The 27096-nt window shown below is 35.2% G+C and overlaps 1 pseudogene; it reads left to right on the top strand.

The window, feature by feature from the left end:
• On the top strand, positions 1-27096 carry LOC120114437 (annotated as a pseudogene).

Raw genomic sequence — 27096 nt, 5'->3', positions numbered from 1 at the left:
ATGAAGAAGAAAACCCAGCAAAACAACACCCGATCGCTTTCTTGGGCAAGGTTTCGCTTAAGCTCGAGGAATTCAAGCAACAAAGCGGTGCCCGTAAACAACACAGACAAGACCGAGGCTGATCGTAGCAAGACGAAGAAGAAACCAGATAGCACCAAGCGACTGCCCTCCACCAACCATTTTGAACGAGAAACACCTAAAGAGGTTTGTGTTAACGAGTTGAAACTTGAAATGAAACCCTAATTGATAAGCTTATTTTAGCTCTTTACTGCATTATTACGTTGGTTAAAAAGTGATCTATGCTTTTGGATTTCCGAAATGCTCGAAGGATCTCCGACTGGAAAACAAGGAATTGGTGCAGAAATTCGAACCGGAGATGGGTATATCGATTATCATGGTGACCTTGATAATAATGGCAATATGGGGTCGAGTATGCGCCATTCTTTGTGCGTCGGCATGGTTATATTTTTGCCCTCGTTTCCGAAACAGAAATATCAGCATCGAAAGCACCACCGCCAACGCCGACGATTTATACTTGAGCTCCAAGGAGTATAAGAAGAAGGTGATGCTGGAAGGGTTGCTCTGGAGAAACCGACCGTTTACCTTATGAAATCCTTTTTTGCAAAAAACAAAATTCTCTTTCGGTTTGGATCATGTGCATGTTAGATGTAATTGTATTTGGTTTGCTAAAGTGAGCCCGATGGGCATTTTGTGTAAGTTATTAGTATCGAAAAATCGATGGAAAAATCTTATCTGTAAAAGTATGACAGTCTTCTTTTTTAATAGTGAGATAATATGATTTTCTTAATTATTGATGACCTATATTAAAAATATAACTATTCAAATGTAATATTTTAAAAGAGAATAACATTTATTTTAGTCAAATTTATTCAATAAATTAAAAATCAAAATATTATAAGTGATATTTGACTGGAACCCTAAATTTATTTGCCACTTGCTCCCTTTTTTTTCTTTTGTTGTAGGCGGTAACATTAATCTTAGTGTTGGTCGACGTTGCTTGTATTCTTTTCATCTATTTTCTTATATTATATCCTTGTTTTTCTTTGTTTCATTTACTTTTTAATAACTTTGTCTTTATGACACTCTTTACTCTACTTTTATAGCACTTTTTCCTACCTATTGGCATGTTTTCTGTCGTTTGGTTTGATCGATGTTTTTGTTTATCTTTTTTCTCAGGCTTAAATTTGACATCGCTACGATTGATCAATATAGTGCTTATTTGTTGTAATGTTGATCTTCTCTACTTTGGACCATCAAATTGATTTGGATACGCAAGTTGTGCTCGTGGACAGTTTTCCTACGTCGCTTGACTCTGATTTGCAATTTGTTTGTGGTCTTTTAGTAGTTGCATCACCTTTTATGGTTTGTTTGCCGATACAATTAGATTTGTTTGTATCTATCTTTTGTCCGAACTTTTTGGTTAAGTTTTTTTAACCTTTTTCTTGTTTGATCATTGTATGATCTAAATGACTAATTTTTGTGTCAATGATTATATGAAAATGTCCTAGTTATATAATTAGTTTATGGTTATTCTTGTAAACTTTCATTGTAGTTCTGAATATTTCATATTTTTAATAAAACTAGTGGTTTCTATAAAAATCAAAATATTAAATATTAATATTTTTAAAAATTAAAAAAATAATACAAAATAAGTGTGGGTCGATGTTCAAAGGTTTTTTCCTCTCCAAATGAATGCTCTTTTCTTTTGTTTAATCACCATTTGTGGTATGAAGCACGTTAATGTAGACAGTATAGGATGGGTCTTTTCACCACACAAGTCATGGTTGCAATTAATAAAATATATTTATTTTACTATTTTTTCAATATCAATAATTCACTCATAATTTTTTTAAAAATTGTTTATTTTAAATTAAGAAAAAATATATGAACATAGATTTGTTTGTTAAAAATGAATAATTCCTCAACTGAGTTCATGACTAATACGATAAAAATAGTCTAATAATATAATTTTTGGGAATAAAAGATGAACTTTAACTTTAACTTTAACTTAATAACTCGACCATAATGATCAATATTTTTTCTATCTCATTCAGCAGTCACCTAACATAAACCAAAAAATAATAATAATAAAATTGACAAGAATTCTTGAAATGTATCTTCGTCTAAGTTGATTCTTTGATATTTTCTTCATGAAATTAATTAATTAATTAATTTTTAAAATATCCGACAAATTTAAAACTCAAACGCAGCAATCTAAAACTATGTTCAAATTAAATAATGAATATGAAAAATACCACTTCCGTGACCTAAAGCTTGTTTTCGTCGGTCGTTATTGATGTAGATTTTGGAAGGCCATAGGTTGTGCCATCAATGCCATAGTTGCTTTTGACAAAATAAAGCTGCTTCGACCCAATTTCTTCAATATCCGTACACCTCCCCTACTCCATTTAATTTTCCTAGCTCGAGTTTTTCCATGTGATAATTAAGTTAAAAAATCATCCCATAATATATATATATATATATATATATATATAAATTAACCAATTGAATAAATATCAATACTATTGTGTTTTCCCTTTAAATATGCTAATTTAACAAAAGAAAATACCCGACTTCTTCTTTTTCGCTTTACTTCACTTATTTCTTCATATTTGATCTGTTTTATAATTTCTAGTTATTTCTTGTCAGTTCAGTTCATTTTTTGTGGATTTATAGATCTAGTTTTTCTGTTTCTGATTTGGAATTAGTTCTTTAAAAGAATCGCCTGCAATTTTTTTTCCTCCTCTTCTCTCCGTTAACTGTTTCTCCAGTCTCTCTCTAGATCTGTAAGCTATCTTCTTATCTCTTTAATTTTCAGTTTTCATCCTTTATCTGATTTTCAGTAAGCTTTATCTCTTCTGATTTCGGGGGAACATTGTTGTCTTCTTCTAAGTACTCCAAAAACTCGTATTCTGAACAAATAATTCGAAAGATTTATCAAAATAATTCTCAACTGTAAGTATTTTCTTTTTGTTTTAACTGTTCTACAGATCTGGGTTTCGATTATTGTTTGAGGGTAGATATTTTGAATTTGACGTTTGTTTGGTTGATATATCCACTGATCATCAACTCTGCTAATTCTTTTTGTGGTGGGATTTGTTTTTTCATATAGATTTGGTAAAATCTATTTTTTTCTCTTTTCTCTTTTCTTTAAAGACCCTAATTGATTACTCGATTTCACTACTGGGATCTAAGGATTAGAAAATATCTTTTACGATCTGTCAGAAATCGGAAAGTTTTAGGTTTCATCATAGTTTGAGGACCTGTTTTAATATTTTGTTTTCCCTAAAGTTAAGTAAGATAGTGTTTTAATATTTAGTAACCAACTAGGTTCTTAGTACCCCTCAATTTTCTAGAGCTTTATTGGTGTATATTTTGTCTTCTTTTGTTTCCTTTTTTATAGTTTCTCATAGCTTCGGCTCTAGATGATCACTTGAGGTCATGTCCTTCTTTTAGACTCCACAGGGCGTATAGGGGGAGGGCTCGACAAAGTGGTGTCAAGGAGACTAGACTTAGAGTTTGTTCGTTGAATGTAGGCACATTAAATGCTAGGTTGCTGGAGCTGACCGACGTACTTAGTAATAGGAAAATAGATTTGGCATGTATTCAGGAGACTAGGTGGAATGGGGCTCGCGCCAGAGAGTGTAATGGGTACAAGTTGTGGTATTCAGGCGTAGATAACGCTAGAAATGGGGTGGGTATGTTGGTATCCTCTAGGCTCAAGGAAAATGTAGTTGAAGTTTGTAGATATCGGGATAGGATTATGATGATTAAGGTTATTATAGAAGCGGAAGTGGTGAATGTCCTTTCAGTGTACGCCCCACACGTAGGCCTAGGGGAGGTGGAGAAACGTTGCTTCTGGGATCAGTTAGATGATGTACTTAGAAGCATTCCGGAGTACCAAAAAGTTTTCATAGGGGGAGACTTCAATGGCCATGTAGGTAGGGCAACCGACGGGTATGACGGTGTTCATGGGGGTTTTGGGTTTGGTAGTAGGAACGAGGAGGGGCGTACGTTGCTTGATTTTGCAACTGCACACGATATGGTGGACACAAACTCTTTCTTTAACAAGAGAGATGTGAACTTTATTACGTTCTATAGCGGTGGACATTGTACCCAAATCGACTACATCCTGGTTCGAAATCGGGATCGATGGGCTTGCACTGTCTGTAAGGTGTTCCCTGAAGAGGCATGTGCATCACAACACAGATTATTGGTTTTGGTGTTTTGCGTACGCCACGGTCAGAGCACGCATAGGAGGGCTAAGCTTGGTAAACATAGGATCCTTTGAAAGAACTTACATAGAGCGACAGCTGATGACTTTAGGAGTAAGGTTTTGTCTAATACAAGTTTTGGTACTTCAAACTCAAAAAATGCAGATATATTATGGAAAAATATGGCAGATTTCATCAGAGAGGTAGGCAAAAACACCCTTGGGTTATCGACAGGGAAGGGCAAGGAACATAAAGAATCGTGGTGGTGGAACGACGAAGTCCAAACTAAGGTGAAGACAAAGCAAACTTGCTTCAAGGAGTTGTTACAATGCACTGACGACGAAGAAAGATCAAAAGCTAAACAAAGATACAAGGAGGCAAAGCGGGAAGCCAAGAAAACGGTGGCCAAAGCAAAGGATAAGGCATACGAGGAATTGTACAAGAAATTAGACACTAAGGAAGGACAAAACGGCATCTTCAGGCTTGCAAAATCCAGGGAGAATAGGAAAAATGATCTAGGTCGCATTAGGTTTATTAAGGACAACAATGGTGTCCTCTTAGTGAAAGATCATGATATTAAGAGGGTGTGGGGTAATTACTTATTTGTCTTATTTAATGACGGTGCCTCTCCCTGTAGAGATAGTACCATTGATGGGTCAGCTGACCATCATACAACGGTCATTGACTGCCCCACAAGTAAGATTGGGTTTGAGGATGTCAAAATGGCTCTTAGAAAGATGGGAAGGGACAAAGCTGTCGGTCCAGATCAAATTCCTATCACTGTGTGGTTGGCCCTAGAAGAAGAGGGAGTAAAGTGGTTGACCAACATCTTTAATATTATTCTAGAGACTGCCAAGATGCCAAAAGAGTGGAGAGAGTCTACGGTGATACCAATCTATAAGAATAAAGGAGATCCCCAACGTTGTGGCAACTACAGAGGTATTAAACTACTCAGCCATACCATGAAGCTATGGGAAAGGGTGATAGAGGCTAGGTTGAGACAAGTTACTAGGGTTTCGAAAAACCAATTTGGCTTTATGCCAGGCAGGTCTACTACGGAGGCGATTCATCTACTTCGACGGCTTATGGAGAAATATAGGGAAAAAAATAGAGATCTTCACATGGCGTTCATTGACCTTGAGAAGGCGTATGATAACGTTCCCCGCGATACGATCTGGAAGACATTGGAAACGAGACGGATCCCAACTGCTTATATCCGTGCGATTCGTGATATGTATTGTAGATCTACTACCTACGTCAGGACTACAGTTGGCGACACCGAGGCATTCCCGGTGGAAATCGGACTCCACCAAAGGTCAGCTCTTAGCCCTTACATCTTCGCTTTGATTATGGATGACATCTATTGTGCGACACCAGACGGTGTTCCATGGTGTATGCTTTTCGCTGACAACATTATCTTAGTGGCTGAATCAAAAACTGAGCTGAATAGTAGATTGTCTACCTGGAAAACAGCTTTGGAAGAAAAAGGACTAAGGATCAATATTGAAAAGACAAAGTATTTATGTTCAAACTTCAGTGGGAACCAAAATGATGAAGACGTAGAAATATGCATAGAAGGACACATTCTCCCCTCAAAGGATTGTTTCAAGTACCTAGGGTCTATGATACGTAAAGATAGGGGTGTAGATGAAGAAGTTTCACACTGTATAAAGGCGGGATGGCTAAAGTGGAGGGCTGCTACTGGAGTTTTGTGTGACAAGAAGGTACCTCTAAAACTTAAGGGAAAATTTTATAGAATGACAATAAGACCAGCGCTGCTGTATGGATCAGAATGTTGGACTATCAAGAAGGATCACGTAAGGAAGATGGAGGCCGCAGAAATGAGAATGCTTCGATGGGTGTGTGGTAGGACTCTATGGGACATGACACCAAACTCTTCTATTAGGATGTCCTTGGGGGTGGTGCCTGTATCCGAAAAATTGAGGGAGGGAAGACTACGGTGGTTTGGGCATGTCCAAAGATGACAACCATCGAATGCGGTTAGGAGGGTAGAGTCGATTACAGTCGACGGTACCAGAAGGAGAGGTCGACCAAGGCAAAAATGGGAAGACTGCTTGAGATCTGATTTAAAGGATTTAGCCCTTACTAAGGACATGACCTCTGATAGGAAATTATGGCGACTTAAGACCAGGGTAGTCGAGTAGGGCGAGTCACATCTATTGGGTGTATCATCTTTGTCTTCTTTTAATGCCTTTGTAGTAATTTCATTACTTATACTTTTTATTCGTTTATGTCATTGGAATTAATGAAGGCCTAGAACTAAGGTAGCGGAGTAGTGTTGCCTTAGTTTAGGTTTTAACCCATTTGACTTTATCCATTCTCGAAGCCTGCTATCGTTGAATTCCTTGTATATTGTTCTTCATGTTTCCTCTTTATAATTTTGGACGGGTCTTACTTTTCTGTCTATATGCAGATATTTTTACGCAGGGGTGTATTTGCAGGGATTACTTCCCATTACAGACGTGCATATAAAGACTGCATATGAAGATTGTCCAACTACGTATTTTATTTATTTATTTAAACATGCATTGCTTTTTATCTTTATTTTTAATTTTTTGACTGCCGGAGGTCTTCCACGGAAGCTGCTCTCAACCTGGCGTTGGGGGACAACCTACTACCCTACCTCCCCCTTACCCCATTACATATGGGAATAGGGTTTTGTTGTTGTTGTTGTTGTCAAATTTATTAAATTATTTATTTTAAGATTATAAAATCAAATAACAACTAATATGTAAATAACTATAAAATCTAGACATGGAATTATTTATTTATACAAATAAAACATATTGGAATACAATATTCTATCATCGTTGTTGGCAATTATTGGTCAGGATGATTTCTGCCAAGTTTTTGAATGGATGAATAGAGGTCAGTTGGTCCCTTCTCTTAACGATACTATGATTGTGGTGGAAAAAAAAGACAAGCCTAGTAGCATGAAAGATTTGAGGGGTATTTGATTTACGGAAAATATTATTATTAAAGGGAATAATTTTTTTTGGAATAATATTCTCATGTTTGGTTTAAGAACATCTCCTTTAGGAGGTAATGAAATATTATCAACAGTCGATTTTTTTTGGAAACCGCAAATAATATTCCTATATATTTCTTAGGTCTTTAACAATTTCCATCATTTCGACGAAAATACTCCTAAAATAAAATAATCATTACAAACATATCATTTATTCTTCTTTCATTTTGATTAATATCACGTTGTTCTTATATACTTTTTATTTTATTTGTGATTTTTTTTTATTTTTCTTTGAATCATTTGATTTTTTATTTATCTTTTAGAAAGAAAATATTTTTATTTTTATTTTTTTATAACTCCATAGATGCCCTGATTAAAGTGAAAAGTAATTTTTTTAACAAATTATAGTAGTCTCAAGATATTTGACAAAATGTCCGAATGAGATTTTGTGAGCCTTAAACTACAATATGCTCATATTAGTGCTAAACAATTAATGGCGGTGTAGTTGATCTATATTAGATTAGATTATGTTGAGCAATAGTTTTAATTTCAATCCTTCTTGCTTATCAAAACTATTTATTTTTTGTTACGATTTTGAGGTAGTGATTGTTGTTCTTGTTGCCACTCTTGTTACAAGGCTTTCAACATTAAGAGTTACTATATTTTGTTCTTCAATTAGTCTAAACTATTGAAAGCTTTGATGAGGATTAACACTAGTAGTTTGTGTTTTGGACTGTGTGTATCTCTACTGTTGCTCTTTGGTGATTGATGAGTTTGAACTACAAATACAATGTGAATATTTGCAATGTTTCGCATGCTTGAACAACTTCGTCTGCTTGATTGCTTATTTGCAATGTCAATTGTTAGAAGGAAACTCCGAAAACTGTTGGAGTAAGAAAGTGTTCATATTAATGTTCCCCTTATAGAGAACCAAATATAAAGGAAAACATGATGCAAACCATATGTACATGGAACATCATATAATATGAAAATTCTTTTGTTGACTCATGCCATGTCCTTCAAAGTGGGTGACAGCCAATTGTTTGATAGATATTATTGGTTACATATGAGGAATTTTCTTTGTCCACATTTTTTTAAATTTTCCAAAAGAGTGCGTTATGAGTAAGATTTTTTTATGCAATTACACTTTTTTGACACACTCCCTGCTTTTCTTTTCTTTTTTTGATTAACTGAGTTGAGGGATTGTTAACTGTTATTGTTATTACTATTACTTGCAGTTCAAACCATAGTTACATTACGTACTGAACGTTGCGATCCAAAACGCGGTACGAACGCGTTCGGATCGTTTCAAAATCGCGATCGGATCGTTTCAAAATCGCGATTCGGTACATCGTAGTTTTGCAGCAGGGATAAGAGGAGATACAATCAGAAAAATAAAGGGATTGGGGGTTTGAGAGAAAAAATCAGAGGAGAATAAGAGGGAGGGGGGAAACCGTTTCAAAATAGCTCCTCGTCAGGACTGATGATTGATGATCGAAGCCTTTTGGGTTTCCTTCTCAGGTGATGGAAGAGAAGAGGGTTTGAAGTTGCTCGGGTCTGGGGCTGTGAAGACATTCGGCCATGCGGGTGTGAGGAGTAGAGGATGAAGAAGAGAAGAGGTTAAAACGGCGCAGGGGGAAGGGATTAGGTTTAGCATAAATTCTGATATATTTTTAGGTTAAATTTTAAAGGCTTTAGATAGTTTGGTTAAACACTGTCGTTTAATTAGGGTCCAGGGTGGTCCATTTTTGTTCGCGTGGATTTATTCCTAAAGGAGCCATCCTCATTTTTGATTCAATTTATTTTAGTCCTTAAATCGGATTTATACATATTAGATTTTGAGTTTTGAATTATTTTGTTCCTAAAGGAGTCATGCATAATTGATCTCTATCTAAGAAACTGGTACATCGTACCAATTTATATGGTATATCGTATCGGAGCGATCCGAAAGAAGTCTACCCTCTCGTACCGAATTTTAGAGACCTAGCGAATTGCGATCCTGTTCCACGTTCCCGTACCGAGCGTACCGCGATCTATGTGACTATGGTTCAAACTAAATCTGCTTGTCTCAGAAGTTTTAGCTTTTCAAGGACACATATGGTTGCATTAGTCATTAATTCATCGGAGATTCTATAGTAGATAGGTGGGCATTTTTGGAGGGAAAGTGGCCGAATCATTTTCCTGTTCGAAGTTTTAGGTTTTTATTGGGGGTAAAACTGTATATATATAGGTTTAGGGGTTTCTTTATCATACAAGTGTGGAATGGATAACTAGACATGCCATATGTAGTTATCCATGTCATATGTTTAGAACGTAAGAAGGTGTTATTTTGATGTCGCAGCATCTAATTTGACTACAAGATATGGTTGAAGTATTATTATCTTAATGTGGTTATATCGTGAGTGGTCTGATCAGGTGCAAAATTCTTGGCAGCGAATTATGTAAAACCTAGATTCTCTGGAATTTCTTATATCTATTTTTTCTTTGACCATTGTTATACTAACTGTAATACGTTTTCTGTGTATGGTTCTTTCTAGTCTGGCATAGTTCACTTTTGCTTCCTTTTTTTCAGTAAAGAATGAACTTCTATCTTATGGAAACTGTGCTTGAAGTTAGAACTGTATATTTCCCGTTTTAAACATTTTAATTTTGATATTGTGGCCCTTTTACTTATCTTTGATGTCCACAGGACCCTGTGTAGTGGTCAACGTGGTGAGGTATATGAGGTGAACGGAGACAGAGTTGCAGTAATTTTGGATGTTAGTGCTGATAACAGAGGGGAAGAAGAGAGGGACGAGAAACCCACCGAGCCTGAAAGCCCACCAGTTTATTGGTTAAATGGTATACATTTTTTGTCTTTAGGGACTATATTTTGGCTTTCAATCCAAATCCACTTTTTTCCTTCTCTATTCATCAGGTTTCAAAACTTCTTAATACTGTTCTTGCCTCGATATTTTATGTTATTAAAACTCAGTTTATTAAGTGCTTTTTTAAGTATTATAGGGAAGAAACCAGTGTTGACGTAAGAAAAGGCAAGGTTGATGTTTGCAGTACACATGAAAAAAAATATAGTGTTACAATCGCACTCTAAATACCATTTCACTCATGATTTCTGCATCCAAATCAGCTCCTCTTTTTTTTATACAGATCCCAAAGCTTCTTTCTAGTCATACCCCAAGACTCCAAAGATAAGGAGGAGGACCCCTACTGCATTTCAATTTTTGTGTCATAAATATATTTTTCCAGCTCCGATATGGACCCTTGCATTTTGATAAGACCGACTTTAGACCACTTTTTGATTGCGGCTTCAGAGCAATTTAGAACATTGGAAATCCCTTTTCTCCTGCTTCTCATCCTTGATTTTTGAAATTGCTCTACCATTTTCTCTTTAAAACCTTCATCTTCTAACAAATAACTAAATAATCTAAATGGCTTCGGCCCCTAATTCGACCATTTACTTTCTAGAATAATTGCATTATGATCGGATAAAGATCTCAGGAGTATACTCTTATTTATCATCGGAAACACTAATAAGAAATTCGGATCTACCAAAAACTTGTCCAGTCTAAACAAAAGTAGGAATTTCCTTGTTGTTACAACAAGTAAAGTTACCACCCGACAAAGGAAGATCATTCAGATTAGTCCTATGCACGAACTCATTAAAAATTCTCATCTAGAACCTGTTCTGATTTCTCCCTATTTTCTCCTCTTGTGATAGGTATGCATTAAAATCACCTCTGAAACAAATGGGACAATCCAATTGTAGCATAAAAGACAACGCCTCGAAGAAAGATTCTTTCTCCGAATCCACTGATAGCCCATACACATTAATAAACCAACATTTAATGGAAAATTCTTTTAAGTTACCTTTAACTACAATAAACCTCTCCTGAGCACATTCGGTTTCCACCTCCAGCTTACTTTCATCCCATAACATTAACAAGCCTCCTGCTGATTCAACCACAGGAGACGCCACATATCCTCTCAACAAATTCCCTCCTAATCTCCTTAGTAAAGAAAGTTTTACAACATCTACTTTTGATTCTTGGATAAACATTAACACTGCTTTCTTCCCTATAATAAAATTCCTTACAGCCTTGCCTTTTCTCTTCTCCCAAATCCCTCACATTCCAATATAAAACACTTAAACTTGACATAAGAAATATTTTAAGACAAAATATTAAAACTCTAAACTCTTATGGAAAGAGAAAAGTCAGTTCAAGGTTCTCTCCCAACTGAGGCCCCTTGGCTGCTTTTGTTGATAATCTGAGTAAAAGAGTCAGTAAGAGAGCGTTGTGGGAACGATTCAAGCTCCATGGCAAGGTTGTTAAGATATTTATTCCCATTGTCAACAAGAGACCGAAGTACAGAGATTCAACTTTTGCATTTGTTCACTTTGAGAGTCAGGAGGATCTTTTGCAATCAGTAGCAAAGGTCGATAATGCAATGATTGATGGGAAGAGAGTTTCGGTCAGGGAGGAGAAGTATTAGACGCCGCCAAGAGGGAAGTCGAAAAAAGGAAAGAATCTGATTGGTTCAGAAGCTGAAGGGGCTAAACAAAGGATTGAGACTCAAACAAAGAGCCTTGAAGGTAAAGGTACGATGTTTAAAAAGTTTCATGATGGGAGCTCTTATCATGATAAACTGTTGGGAAAAAAGAGGTTACCATTAGGGACTCGTAATAGTTTGATGAGTGGTAGAGTTGCTTTAAAGAATCCCTACTATGTCTTCATCTCTGTGGAGGAGCGATATTGGTTAAAGAGGTTGCTGACTGGCATTCATAAACAATCGTATGATGTGGAACTAATGCAGAAAGCTCTGCACAATGATGGTATAAATACAAAAGTGGTGAGCTGGGGGTACGCCAGGAATTCATGTTTAGTCACTTTCCTGTCTGAAGAAGAGAAAATGAAATCTTTAAAAGAAAAAGCTCTGGAGTTAAATTTATGGTTTGATTGGTTGAGGCCAATTTCCTCAGATGAAGGTGTTCATTTGACGTTTTGCGAATTGTTATTAATTGGAGTACCATTGAATTGTTGGAATGAAGCCTTTTTTACATTCTGCCTTCAAGGTATGGGGTGTTAGTGGAGATCAAGAAGGAAACACTGTTGAAGTTGGACTGGAGAAGAGTAACCCAGATGGTTGTTAGGGTGGCTAGTCCTTTTGATTTCTTGGAATCATTCTCCAACACTAACGGTAGGTTGCATGTGATAAAGATTAAAGTGGAGATATCAATTAATGGTTTTCCTAAGATATCAAATGGAAAAAGTGATGGAAAGCCTTCAGATGAATGGGAGGACAAATCATCGGAGAACTAGTCCAATGATGGAAAGGTCTTGAGGGATCGGGAAATCCAAAAGGAAGGAGTGGTGCCCCAGGAGAAAGTAGAGACACGACTTCAAGATATTTTTATAGATTACATGGAGGCTTTCGTTTCTAGAGTTAATGTTGCAACTGATACGAGGGTAATTAATTCGGTGAGGATTGATGAAGAGAGGCAGGTTAATTATACAGTTCCTATGCAACAGATTCTATCGGGGACTAATGAAGTGGATTATGATTTGGCAAGGGGAATTAATAGCAGGTCAAATAAGCCCAATTATGGTAGGGAGAATGTGGAGAATATGCAGGCTGATCCAGGAACAAGAAAAGGTGGACATTTTCAACGTGAGTCTCGTAGGATATCCAATTCTTTGGATTCTCTAAGTAGTAATGGTAATCATATAAGGGGTTCAGGCAGTTCTCGAAACAAAAATATTATATTGGGCAAATATTCAATTTCTCCTTGTTCTCATTGAAGGGTTATTTCTCCAAATCGTAGTTGCACCTCAAGAAGGAGTGTGTCAATGGGTAGAACTGGGTGCAAATCCTTTATTAGAGTCTATAGCAGAAGTAGATGAAGGGGATTTTGAATTTTTGAGAGAGGAAAAGAAGGATTGTTCGAAGTCTCCAAGACTGTGTTTGGATGTGGAAGAAAAAGTTCGGGCAAGATGGGAAGTTAGCAATATGATGGGTGTAACCTTCTGAGAAGGTAAAAAAACCTTTATGAAAAAGGCGAATTCTGTGATAGAGGAAATGAGGAAGGGGGTGAGAATTGATCTCCGATGGTTGTCATGTTATTTTCTTATTTCCTATGTCAAGTTTAAGTATTTTACCTTGGAATGTGAGAGGTTTGGGGAGAAGAGAAAAGGCAAGGGCTGTGAGGAATTTTATTATAGGGGAAGAAACCAGTGTTGATGTTTATCTAAGAATCAAAGGTGGAGGTTGTCAATCATTCCTTACTAAGGAGATTAGGAGGGAATTTGTTGAGAGGATATGTGGTGTCTCATGCGGTTGAATCAGCAGGGGGCTTGTTAACGTTATGGGACGAAAGTAAGCTGGAGGTGAAAACCGAATGTGCTCAGGAGAGGTTTATTGCAATTAAAGGTAACTTGAAGGAATTGTCCGTTAAATGTTAGTTTATTAATTTGTATGGGCCATCAGTGGATTTGGAGAAAGAATATTTCTTTGAGGTGTTGTTGTTTTTTGTGCTATAACTGGATTATCCCATTTGTTTGGGAGGTGATTTTAATGCATACCTATCACAAGAGGAGAAAATGAGGAGAAATCAGAACAGGTTCTCGAAGAGAATTTTTAACGAGTTCGTGCATATGACTAATCTGAATTATCTTTCTTTTTTGGGTGGTAACAACACTTGGTGTAACGACAGGGAAATTCCTACTTTTGTTAGATTTGATATGTTTATGATATATATGAATTTCTTATCAGTATTTCCAATGCTAAATCAGAGTTTGCTTCTGAGATCTTTATCCGATCATAATGCAATTATTCTTGAAAGTAAAGGGTCGGATTGGGCGCCGAAGCCATTTAGATTGTTTAATTATTTATTAGAGGATGAAGATTTTAAAGAGAAAATTGTAGAGGAATTTCAGAAAGCAAGGATGAGAAGCAGGTGAAAAAGGATTTCTAGTGTTCTAAATTGCTCTAAAGCGACAATCAAAAAGTGTTCTAAAGTTAGTCTTATCAAAATGCAAGGGTTCATATCGGAACTAGAAAAATATATTCATGACTCAGAAATTGAAATACAACAAGGGTTCTAAATTATGGACTCTTCGTTTATTACGAACGAGGGGATTCATTATTGGATAAGGAAAGACCTTGAAGGAATAACATTCAAGGTTGACTTAAAGAAAGAGTATGACTCAATTAATTGGAGTATACTGTTGAAAATCATGGATAGTATGTGGTTAGGGCAGAGGTGGAGATCTTGGATAAAAATGTGTTTGTCTACGGCTTCAATTTTGGTTTTAGTGAATGATTCTCCTTCGAATGAGTTTCGAATTGCGAGGAGTTTTCGACAGGGTTGATATATTTCTCCTTTTGTTTTTAATTTGGATGGTGAATTATTGAGCTTGATGTTCTCGAAGGTTGTGTCTTTAGGCTTGTTTAGAGGATTTGATAATGGAAGTTTGGGTATTTCCTTTAAGCTCTCTCACCTCTAATTTGCAGATGATCTATTAATCTTTTGTAACGCTTCAATTGAGAGTTAAAGAAAGTGAGTAGGGTGCTTTTGATCTTTGAGATGATGTTTGGCTTGTAAATTAATTTATCCAATAGTAGGTTATTTGGAATCAATGTGAATAAAGGGGTCCTTAGTGAGTGGGCTACTATAATAGGGTGCACAGTGGGTTCTTTCCTAATAGATTATTTGGGGTTATATCTTGGGGAAAAGAAAAATTCAGCATCATTATGGGACCCGGTTATTAAAAAAATTTACAAGAAATTGGTTGGGTGGAATGCAACTTCTTTGTCTATTGCTGGTAGAGTTGTGTTGATAAAATCAATTCTTTGTTCTCTGCCGACATATTTCATGTCAATTTTCAGAATGCCAAGTTGTGTATTGAAGAGGCTTAATTCAATTATGGTGAAATTTCTTTGGAGGGATTTGGTTGCCAAAAGAAGAATTCATTGGGTTAACTGGTCTACCGTTTGTAAGCCCAAGGTTTTGGGAGGGCTTGGAGTTCCAAACTTAGAGCTTATGAATAGAGCGTTATTGGGAAAATGGACGTGGAAATTTGCTAACGAGAAAAAACTCTTGGTGGAAAAGGATTATTTGTTGTAATAACAAAATTGATCCTAATTCAATAGGGTTGGGAAATTTGGCCTCTTATAAAGCATCTTGGATATAGAAGGGGTTGTTAAAAATTATTGTTCGAATTATGAATTTGGAGTTTGTTTGCGAAGTAATTTTAAAATGAAAGTGGGTAATAGGGATTCAATTTTGTTTTGGCATGATGCGTGGCTTGATGGAGTTCCATTGAAAGAGAGTTTTCCAAGGTTGTTCACTCTTTCGATTAACAAGGAGGGGAAGATTGTTGATTTCAGGAAATTAAGCTCTTCAGGCTGTTTTTGGGACATTCCAATAAGAAGAAATCTTGCCGATTAGGAGATATTGCAATGTAATGAACTTATTTCATTGTTGTATAATTTTAATCTGTTGCCTTTGATTGATGACAACTTTGTGTGGTTAGGTGAATGTGATGGTCGTTATTTAATTAAATCTTGTCTTAGAATTCTTCTCGACAATTCAGATGACAATTTTTTATGGTCAAGACATGTGTGGTCTGGTGTGGCTCCTCCTCGGGTTGAATCTCTTGTCTGGCAGGTGGTGCACAAGAAGGTAGCAGTCAAAGTGGATTTAATTAAACGTGGGGTGCAAGGGATTGAAGATCAATCTCGTCCGTTTTGTGGTTTGGCTTAGGAAATTGTTTTTCATTTGTTCGTTTCATGTAAAGTTTCTTGGGGTTTATAGGTGAGCTTTTTGCGGCTATGGGAGGTCTCTTTTGCTATTACTGAGTGTCCTGTAGTACTGATTTCTGGTTGCTTTGACCTTGTGTCTCTATAAACCATTTGGGGGTTCATACCAAGAGTAGTTTTGTGGTAAATTTGGAAGATGAGGAATGATATCATATTTAACAAAGGGAAGATGGATTTTGCATTGTTATCCTTTCTTTCGAGGTATAGAGTAGCAACATGGTTTACCTCAAAATTTCCAAAATTGCTAATTTCTTTTGATAGCCTAGTGGGGGATCATTCATTAGCTGATCGTGTTTTGAATCCTGATATGATCCCTTCAAATTTGGTGAGCTGGTCTCTGCCTCCAATCGATTTTGTTAAAGTGAACGTGGATGGAGCTATGGATAGAATGTGGTTGAAAGGTGGCATCAGAGGGTTGCTTAGAGATTAGAAAGGTGTGGTGTTAGGATCGTTCTCTGAGAGAGTTGGTTCTGGCCCTCCTATTCTGGCAGAACGGTTGGCAATTAAGAGAGGGTTGTTACTTTTTTTTTGGAATCAGAGATGTCGGTGAATCGTATACTTATTTCAGAATCCGATAGTGTTGTGGCTGTGGATTGGATCAAGAATCTTGCTGCCACCACTCCGTTTTTCTTGTCCATAGTTAAAGATGTCGCCTCGATTGTGGTTGATAAATGTGTTATTGTTAGGCATGTGAAAATGGGAAGCGGATGAATTTGCTAAGTTGGGGATAGGCTAATTGGTTGGGGTATTTTTGTTGCATTGAGTGTGTTATATTTGGGGAACTTTGGTAATTTTTGAAGGTTGGTCGATTGTCTTTAGGATATAGTTTTTATGAGTTCACCTTGGTAATTGCTGTGTTTTTGTAGTTTTTTGTAGCTCATTGTTGAGGTGGTAGTCAAGGTTGTTTGGTGGTATTGTATTCTTTTTGTACTTGGATTTATGCAATAAAATTTTGAGACACTCTTTTTCTCCTTCCAATGTCCGTTGAGCCACTCTTGTTGCTTGACGGTTATGAAGGGTTTTTTTTTAATGAGGCCTTTCTTTATATAAAAAAGGTGCTTTTCTAAGTAAAAAGCTTTGTAAGTTCTCCGCCTGAAGCACTTAACTGTATCAACCAAATATAAATTATGTTAGTAACTGAAGTAAAAACGGGTTATAGATAAATTAACACGAATGTTCTCAATATTGTCTTGCTTGAGCTGATATTTTACATTTTTCCATTGATAGTTTTTCCATTTGTTTTAAGTAGGCTCAATATTCTTGAAAAAAAAATATACACAACTTGCTTGAAGGGGAACTTTTTGTCTTCCTAGGCTTTTGGATCCTCTGCACTGCATAGGTTCTTATATTTTCTATACTTGTAATTTTATGCCTTCGAGATGTTAGTCTATTCGGTTACATATTTTAGATATTATATATTTTTATTATGTGAGAATTTGTTTGGTCTCCACTGATCTATAATTTTTGTGTGCACACACTCTATATGAATCTAGCTTACTTCTATTAGTGTCAGAGAGGCATTGTTCCTACAAGTTTAAAAAAACTGCAACTTGTTTGAAGTTAAGGATGTTGAGCATGATCATGAGACTCAGGCAGAGGACTGCTATATTGCCATGGAAGCTTTATGTGAGGTAAAATTTTCAGATATATTCTGCCAACTTCCATTAGCATACCCTGATAGAATTTAATAGGAGTTATTCAAATGAAAAGAGAAAACCTTACCATAAAATGGAGACAAAAGTAATATTTCAGAAAGTAGTACCTTAGCTTTACTTGTTTAACAATTGTCTACCAAACATTGAACTGTTTTAACATGATGCTATCACATATTCACATGTAGTTTAGTAAATAAGTTTTAATCTATTATTACTCTAACCAACAAATGAGGTATAATTAGAATGAAATATTACTTTTGAAAGTATCTCAAGCCAATTAATGTTGTCTCTATTCTATAGGTTTGAAGTCTTGAACCTTCAATCCCGAATTCATCCAAGTTTAAGTCCCCAAAAGCATCTTAAAGAATTATATTTTTGCTTAATCTACAAGTAAAGCCGTTTCTTGGCATTTTAATTGAGTTTTAACCCAAGCTTCTGTGATCCTTGATCTTTGCTTTGGCCTTTTTTTCAGGTTTTGCATTCAAAGCAACCTCTTATTGTATATTTTCAAGATTCTTCACAGTGGTTGTCTAGGGCGGTTCCCAAGTCGAATCGTAAAGAATTTGTTAACAGGGTTCATGAAATGTTTGACAAATTATCAGGTCCTGTTGTTTTGATTTGCGGGCAGAACAAAGTTGAAACAGGGTGAAAGGAGAGAGAAATTTGTAAGCATTGAGAGCTAACATCTGGAGCTTTAAGTATTCAGTGTATTTTGATAACTGAAGAATCCTTGCACTCATAAAATCACCCTACAGATGATAAGTTTTTTCTTGTTTATTTTAAACATTTCGTAATTATTAGCATTGACATTTTGCCTTTTTCTGTGCCTTCTTCAACAGACGATGATACTCCCAAATTTTGTTGCCTTGCAAAACTGGTAAACTTGCTAACTTTATTGTAGTTTATTTTGCATGGAAGCCATCTTTTTATACGAGTGTTGAGCTGTAGTTTTATCTTGGACGGGTTCAAGTTTTTTTTCTTTTAACTATTGTTTACTTCTTGATTAGACTCTATAGTATACAGCTAACATAAGCTTCTGAAGTATACATTAATATTTTTCAAGGGATCTACTTTTTCTGTTCTAATGCATTTCCATTTTGTTGGTTCATGGTTATGACTCTTCTCCTTCAATCTCAATCAGTTAACTCAGCAACATTAATGTCTTTGTAATTCAAGTGGTATCACACACACACACATTTATATATATTCGAAGTTTGAGTCCTTGAAGAAAACTTCCTTGGTGATTGAATTGCTCAATGCCTAGAGGGCGGGGTCAGAATCTCTAGGTCTTCATATGTATTATCATTTTTTTTCTTTTTAAATAAAAAATGTGATTTTTTTTTCATGTCTTTTTTTCTAAAATGTTTTTTTTTGGTAATGGCTTTCAATTACTTTTAAATTCAATCTTATTCTGTGTAAGCAATACTAATATGATTTTCTTCTATTTTGCAGCCTCTCCCTTTGAAGCGCCTTATGGAGGGGTCTTAAAGCAACTAAGAAATCTACTGATGATGAAATATACAATCTCTTTACTAATGTTTTGTGCATTCATCCTCCTAAGGTAATTCCATGTGAAAAGAGGAGACCTAAGGCTAGATTTAATCGTTCAAATGTTTCTCTTTTAATCTTTTTCTACTCTATCCAGGAGGAAGATCTCCTTAGAACATTTAAGAAACAACTTGACGAAGATTGGAGAATTGTGATGTCAAGAAGCAATATAAATGAATTACATAAGGTATGCACTAGGTTTCAATTTGATTATTTGGCAACTTTCATGCTCAATTTTATGTTTAAAGGGATAGAAAGTGTTTTCAGTTGTGGAGTGCAGATGGAGCTTAGGCTTACTGTTAACATCATTGTAACATTTTGTTTGTTGTGGGAGTTTTATTGCTGAAACTATCTTCTTGTAGGTTCTTGAAGAAAATGCATTGTCTTGCTTCGACCTATTACATACAAATACCGATGGTGTGATACTGACTACATGCAATAAGGATTCACATTCAGATAAATTTACCTATATCTATTTTTACTTTAATACGATGGTTGTAAATTTAATTTTGCCCCTCTCAGAGTAAATTTAAGTAATGTTTAATCTTCATGTTCCTCTCTGTAAAAGTTGCTTGTCAAGAACAGATAATTTTCATGCAATAGGAACTGGTCACTTTGACCAGTACAAGAAAATAAATTTCATTTTAACCCTTTTGATAGGTTAGTCACATGGCGATATCGGCTTTACCATCTTTTTCTTCCTGTGATTGCAACGAGAAGTGCCATTAGCTATATTTACTATGGCCATAATAAGTTTAGAAGCTGAAAACTTAACCATATGTTGATTCTGTTAAGTTGAGCTAGATCACTGGGAATACCACTTTTTCTGTTTGCAGGGAATGAGATCAATTAATTGCTCCATCAAAAAATTATTTGGTACTAAGTTACCTCTTAGTTTTTGTTGGCAGAAGCTGAAAAGGTTGTTGGTTGGGCTAAAAACCATCACTTATCATCTTACGCATTTCCTTCAATAAAAGATTGAAGATTATGTTTGCCTCGTGAAAGGTATGTCTCCCTAAGGTGATTTGTGTTCATGTTTAGTGAGCATGAGTATCTATGTCTTCTATACGCATAACAATATCAAGGATTCCACCGCTTGATTTTTACTTATTCTTCATTTCATGTAAAGCCTTGAAATTGCAGTTTTGAGATTGAAGGAACAAGAAACATTATCTCGAAAGGTGCACAAAACTTGAAGGCATGAATAACACCCCCGTTGTTTATAAAGAAATGTTGAAAATTAATGTATCATCGATACTTAATGTGAATTTTGCAGAACCTTGCAAAGGATGAGTATGAAAGTAACTTTGTTTCAGCTGAGGTAGCACCAGGTGAAATTGGTGTCAAATTTGATGATATAGGTGCTCTTGAAGATGTGAAGAAAGCATTGAATGAACTTGTCATTCTACCAATGAGAAGACCTGAACTTTTTTCTCATGGAAACCTGTTGCGGGTATTTGACCTTATATTCTTATGGATTTTAATGTAATTTGGTTTTCTGTATGTAACTCTGTGAATCTGTTCTCAGCCTTGCAAAGGAATATTACTTTTTGGTCCTCCTAGAACCGGCAAAACCCTTCTTGCTAAGGCTCTGGCAACAGAAGCAGGAGCAAACTTTATCAGTATTACCGGTTCATCTCTTACATCCCGTTTGGTTCACGGTATAATTCATTCATGGGAGGAATATTTTTTTCCCGGAAAAATATACCCACGTTTGGATGGCCACATTACCAAATGCCAGGAATGAATTAATACCAACAATGATTTTTTCTCCTGTTTTCCCGGTAATATCTATCCCCCCATCTCCTTAGGTATTTCATTATTCACGTCCCCGTTGTCTAAAATAACCTTCTTCCCACTTCATTCTGGCTATCGGGATTCATCCCCTTCTTCTTCCTCCTCCCTCACGCATCGTTTGCTTATCACCATGGTTTCCCCTCACTGACTCCCTCCTCTGCAAATTCGTACGTTTCCCCTTTCATTTTTTTCCTTTATTCAAATTTCATTTATCATTTTATCATCTAATAAAAATATTTTATTTCTCCTTACTTTTTGTCTCTTCCTTTTTTCCCTTTCATTTTTATTCAATCACGTATATGTATACGAAATCATTATGAAATTGTTGTTCTTTATTTTTCTGTAAATGATTTGATATTTTTTATTTTATTCGTCTTTTCGATTAAATTGTTGATTTAGTTCTTTGATCTCATACTCTAAAGTTGAAATTATCTCTGTGAATTTTGCATTGAATGAATCTATGTTGTAGTTTTTAGATTGATTTGAACACTGAATTTGATTATTCTTTTTGTGTGCAGGAATCGTTTTCAAGTCTTACTTTACGAGCCAAAATTTAAGATTTGTAATTTGAGGTTCATACTTCTTACTGCTCTTTTTTTCTTTTTCCTGTTTATTATGTTTCATTTATTTCATAGTTTTCACAACCATTATTGTTTAGTTGCTTCTTAGAAGAGTTTTCATTTCGTTGAGTGACTAATAATGTAATGTCACTTTGAAACCGATTGCCGATATTTACTTAAAAATTTTATTTTTATTATGAAATTAGGTTCATTAGGAGTTCTATATACAGAAAAACGCTTTGAACTCATTGGAAAAAGATAATTTTGTTAATCGGATATTAATTTGTTTATCTGAGACTCAGATTAATATGCATCCTCTTTTTCCTTCAACTTCTTTCATTTCTAACCATAGATGTTGATTCAGCTCAGGCCGATATCAGTTCCAAAGCTACGAAGTTGGCATCTGAGGGGATGATCATGTTTTTCCCCTTAGAAATTCTTTGATTTTTTAAAGCAGATCTAATGTTTCACACGAAGTTATGAATTGAATGGACTGTAAGCTTGTTGTATTGGCAGTGAAATATCTATCTCCGGCTGTGCTGAGTTTTTAGTATCTGTTTATAAGCATCTCAAACAATACAGTATGGGGGAAATTGAGTGGGCAAGGACAAATTTGACTGTTTGAAATGCAAAAAATAAAATAAGAGTATTTGAAATAAATTTTGAATACTTCAAAATGTTGCGTTTCATTAGGTGGTAGCACAGCCAACAAGGCTCAATAAATGTATCCTAGATGTAGTGTACTAAAATATAGGTTGTTGATTTTGGATGTATGGTTTATGTCGTAACTTTGACACTTCTGCTACTTTAAATTTATTCAATCATTTTCAGTCAATTACTAAATTAGGTTATGACATTTATTTGTAACTTCAAAATTGATGGACAATGGGTCAATATCATCTAGGTTATATAGAAGGCAATTTTATACGATAACCGGTAACTCTATCCCAAACCCCTCACCCAAAATAAATGCTTCTTCTAAACCTAATGAAAAACTATTCTTTTCATCAACTCAAATTCTAATCCAAATGGAAAAATCTACATTTGTAGACTGATCTTTCATTCTAAAGATCATCTAGTTTCTTCCTTCTGCTGAGTTTTGGAACATATGCTTTACCTCTCTTTCACACGGTCAATGTGCTTATTTCTTTGGTATTTGTTATATTTGTGAATTTATTAGCTTTGGATTTGATCTTGGTTTTATTTATTTATTTATTTATTCTGCGTACGCACATAGATGCTTGTTGGAATTAGAATATTGACTGATGTTTGCGTCACTTTATTTGCAGGTGTTGTTGTAGCAATATTCTTATACAATTGAAACATTGAATGGAACTAAAAATGGAGATGAATAGCCTGAAAGATGCAGTTAATCGTGTTGTAAAGAAGCAAAAACTGTCTTGCTCTAAAACCCAGGAAGTTATAGACAAGTTTGCCCGAGAAATTGAGAAGGCAATAGGGATGATGCAGTCAACCACCGTTGATTATAAATCTGTACTTGTTGAAATGAAGACAAAATTGCATGAAATTGCTCTACTCATAGCTTTGGTAGCTCTGGAACATATGGGGCAGTTTATCATGGCAAATGGAAAGGTTCTGATGTAGTAATCAAGAGAATTAAAGCCAGCTGTTTTGCAGGGAAGCCTTCTGAAAGAGAACGATTGGTAATAATTGTTATCACTTTTCCTTTCATAGCTTTGCTAGCTTGTAATTTGAGGCTTCTTGATAGTTAAAAGAATGACAATTGATTCAGAATGACAAATGATTCACCTAATCATTTGTTTCTAGCTTCATTTGTTCCTTTCATTTAAGTTATCTTTTATCTCTGCCTTCAGGTTTTAGTAGGGAGGGATTCTCACACCTGCACTGCCGGAGCATTCGGTCATTTTGCTACAAGAATTGGACATACAAATGCAGGCTTTGTATTAGGCACCGGGAAGCTTATGCTAAAGGCGTGTTAATTATTCTTTGATGTTTTACTTGATTAAAAATGTGTGTGCGTTTGTTTTTGTGCATTTTGATTTTTCATTTGGTTTCGTACTAGTATTTGGCTACCTTAGGTTCGTAGCGTAATAGTGTTATGCCCACCATAGAATTATAGATGTTCTTTTTCGAATGAGAATTTAAGGTGGTCCAACTCTGTTATCCAAATTCATTGAAGGATTTTCGACGAAGTTGTAGTTATTTGATGAATAGTTTTGTCCTTCATATCCGTTGCTCTAGGCATATAGTTTAATCTGGTAGACCATCTTGGCATTTTCTTTTGCAAACGGATATTCATGACTTGTATGAGTTGAAGGCTGGCACTTACAAAATTACGATTAATTTGGTGGTATATTCTTTGCATATTCAATTGCGGGTTCCACCAACTTTGAGATTTGTAATGGATGGTGAAATGCCTCCTTATCTACTTGCAAATGATTTGATTTTGCAGGAAATATCGTAATATAAATTCATGAGATAAATAATAATGATAAAGTATGCAAAATTAAGTATAAATATAAAAGATAAATAAATAAATTATTGTATATAGAAGATATAATAAATACTATATCTTAGATAACAAAAATAATTTGCAACTTTTTATTATTATGAGTATCTATGATAAATTATTGTATATAGAAGAATGTAAACCTTGTCGATTGAAAAATACAAGAAATCTCACAGTGAACGCGTCACGTATGAACCGAAGCTAATTTCTACAATGTAAACATTTAGTTAAATGTTGATGTAAAATTTTAATATATTTTTACATAAATTATGTAAAATTTAATATTAATTAAAATAAAAATAATACATGATATATTTAAATACTCGAGTAATATATTATCAACATATATAATTTTTTATTTAAATATTTAGAATTTCAATTGTTAAAAAATATAGAACAAGGACAATTTGGTAAAATATACATTCTAGTAATTTTTTATTCCTTCAACCAAATACTATAATCTTACATTCCTGCCAAACCAACTAAACACAGTAATGTAACATTCCCTGGTAATCTTTTATTTTCACTGATAATCTTTTATTCCCACTGATAATCTTACATTTCGTGAACCAAATACACTCCAAAAGTATGTAAAATTTAATGTTATCAGGTCAATGAGATTATAGTACCTTTTTCATTTTGTAGACCCATATTTGTTGTCTGGCACTATTTCCAAAGCAAATTCTTTGATCAAGGAAAATCCCACCTCAGCCTGAATTAACTAGCTGATGAATTTATCTACATTTTTCAGTAAATTTCTTGTTTTTCATACTAGGTGGTGCTATTTTGTCTGTGAAGGCATTAGCACGTATGTCTTGTGAGTCTAAACGTCTCTGATTTGTTTGCATATTTCCTTTTACATATCTTTATTTTCTTTCTTCCATTTTATTGTTCAGACTTAAAATAAATGCGCAATAGATTGAAAACCATCTTGATCAAAACCATCTTTGTGCTAATATGTAATCCTGGCCAAAAAAGTAAAAAGGAAGGAAACACGAGGACTATAAAGATGGAAAAAGAAAATTCTCTCTGATTTGTTCTTAAATAGTTTTGTTTCTGTTTTGCTTTGAAAATTTTAGAATTTCTGATACTTCTTTCATCTGCATCACAGTGGTTTGGAGATGCTGAGAAGCTAACCAAGTCCCTTTTCTCCTTTGCTAGCAAGCTGGCCCCGTCATTTTGTTGACGAGGTGAGTTCCTCTCAAGGAATTCAAGAACATTTTTTTTCATTAAACTATCATGGACTTTTTAAATTATCATTACATTGAATTTGCCAAATTCTTAAGTGAAGATTATCCTTTCTGAAATGCAGCAATTCCTGCGAGGTCCTCTATCTTATATGGTAATCAACAAAGAAAAAAACTGAAGGAAAAAACAACATACTCCATACTATAAATAAATATGCTGTAAAAAATTCATGTACTGTGGAGGACTCAAGTAAAAGAGGTCCATTTCATGAGCTGTGTTAAAATTTTACTGAAAACAATGGTGTCATATGATTTCTTGCAACATGTAATAATGTGCAAGTTCACACGAATGAATTGCCATTTTCTGAATATATACACATGAATATCAGGTGGGGCTCTCAAGAGGGTATTTTTCAATTATATTTAATTTTCTAGGATTTTGAGTCATTTTTCATGATGTTTGGGGTTAAATTTTGGAATTAACTTTTAGCACCGTAGGTTGATAGTTTGCTGGGTGCTCGTTGTGGTGGTTTTGAACATTAGGCAACTAGGAGAATGAGAAATGAATTCATGGCAGCTTGGGATGGATTAAGGTCAAAAGATAGCCAAAGAATCCTCATCCTTGGTGCCACAAATAGGTCATTTGATCTTGATGATGCTGTTATTCGTTGCTTACCAAGAAGGTAAATCCAACACCCGTGAGGTTCTGCAAGCAAGTTCCTCTTACGTGTTTGCTAACAGTTATGGCAGTCGCCAGTATTGCTTATGAACTATGCTCTGGATGGTCATTTTAGGATATATGTTGACCTACCCTATGCTGGAACCGCATGAAGATACTGAAAATATTTCTCGCACAAGAGAATATAGGACCTAATTTCTCATTCGAAGAACTTGCAAATGCAACTGAGGGGTATTCTGGCAGTGATTTGAAGGTAAAATACTGATTTTTAGTACCACTTGAATTCTTAAACTGTCTGGCTCATAATTCTCTGTAAGTTTGCGTGCAGAACCTCTGTATACCTGCAGCATACAGGCCTGTTCAAGAACTTCTAGAAGAAAACAAAGTACTTTCTTGTGCATTAAATGCTGTATCAATATTATCGTGCTTCTATGCTAGTAGTCTGATCTTTTTCACGTTAATTATTATGCACCTACTGTATTACTATTATTTTCGTTCGCTATGTTTAAGGAGAGATCCTTATATTCTGTTGGTAAATGAACATTGTACGAAGATAAAATGTTCAGTTTGATTCTCGTGTTAACAGTTTTCACTTTATTGTCTTGGGTGGCAAAAATGATGCAGCTGCAGTACTAAGGCCTCTTAATTTGGATGACTTTATTCAGTCAAAAGCCAAGGTAAGATTACCCTTGTTTATTAATATGAAATGCAAGACTATATTTGTATTTGTATGGCATAAATCCATAAACAACTTCCCGTGCTATAGCTGTGGAAAGGCTTTAAAAATCGAACATCCTCGTGATGTAGACGTATCTCTGTTTGACACTGGTATGGTCCGAGTAGCATTGAATATGATGCTCAATTGAGTTCAAGTGATGATGATCCATTTTTGTTTAAGAAAAACAGGTGGGTCCGACTGTTGCTTATGATGCTGCAAGCATGAATGAGTTGAGGAAATGGAACGAGCAATATGGGGAAGGTGGTAGCAGAAGGAAGTTACCTTTTGGTTTCTGATGCAAATTTTTTGCTTCACTTTTCCCACCTTAATTTTAATTTTTCATCCATTTTTGGACCGGATTAGATGAGAGAAGGGCAACAGGTAGCGTTGTTGTAACTTATTAGGTGTTTGAATGGTCCT

This window comes from Hibiscus syriacus, unplaced genomic scaffold, assembly GCF_006381635.1.
Source record: "Hibiscus syriacus cultivar Baekdansim isolate YM2019G1 unplaced genomic scaffold, ASM638163v2 tig00110223_pilon, whole genome shotgun sequence".
Taxonomy (NCBI): Eukaryota; Viridiplantae; Streptophyta; class Magnoliopsida; order Malvales; family Malvaceae; genus Hibiscus; species Hibiscus syriacus.
Note: the sequence above shows the minus strand (reverse complement) of the source record. Positions and strands in the feature narration are given on the sequence as shown.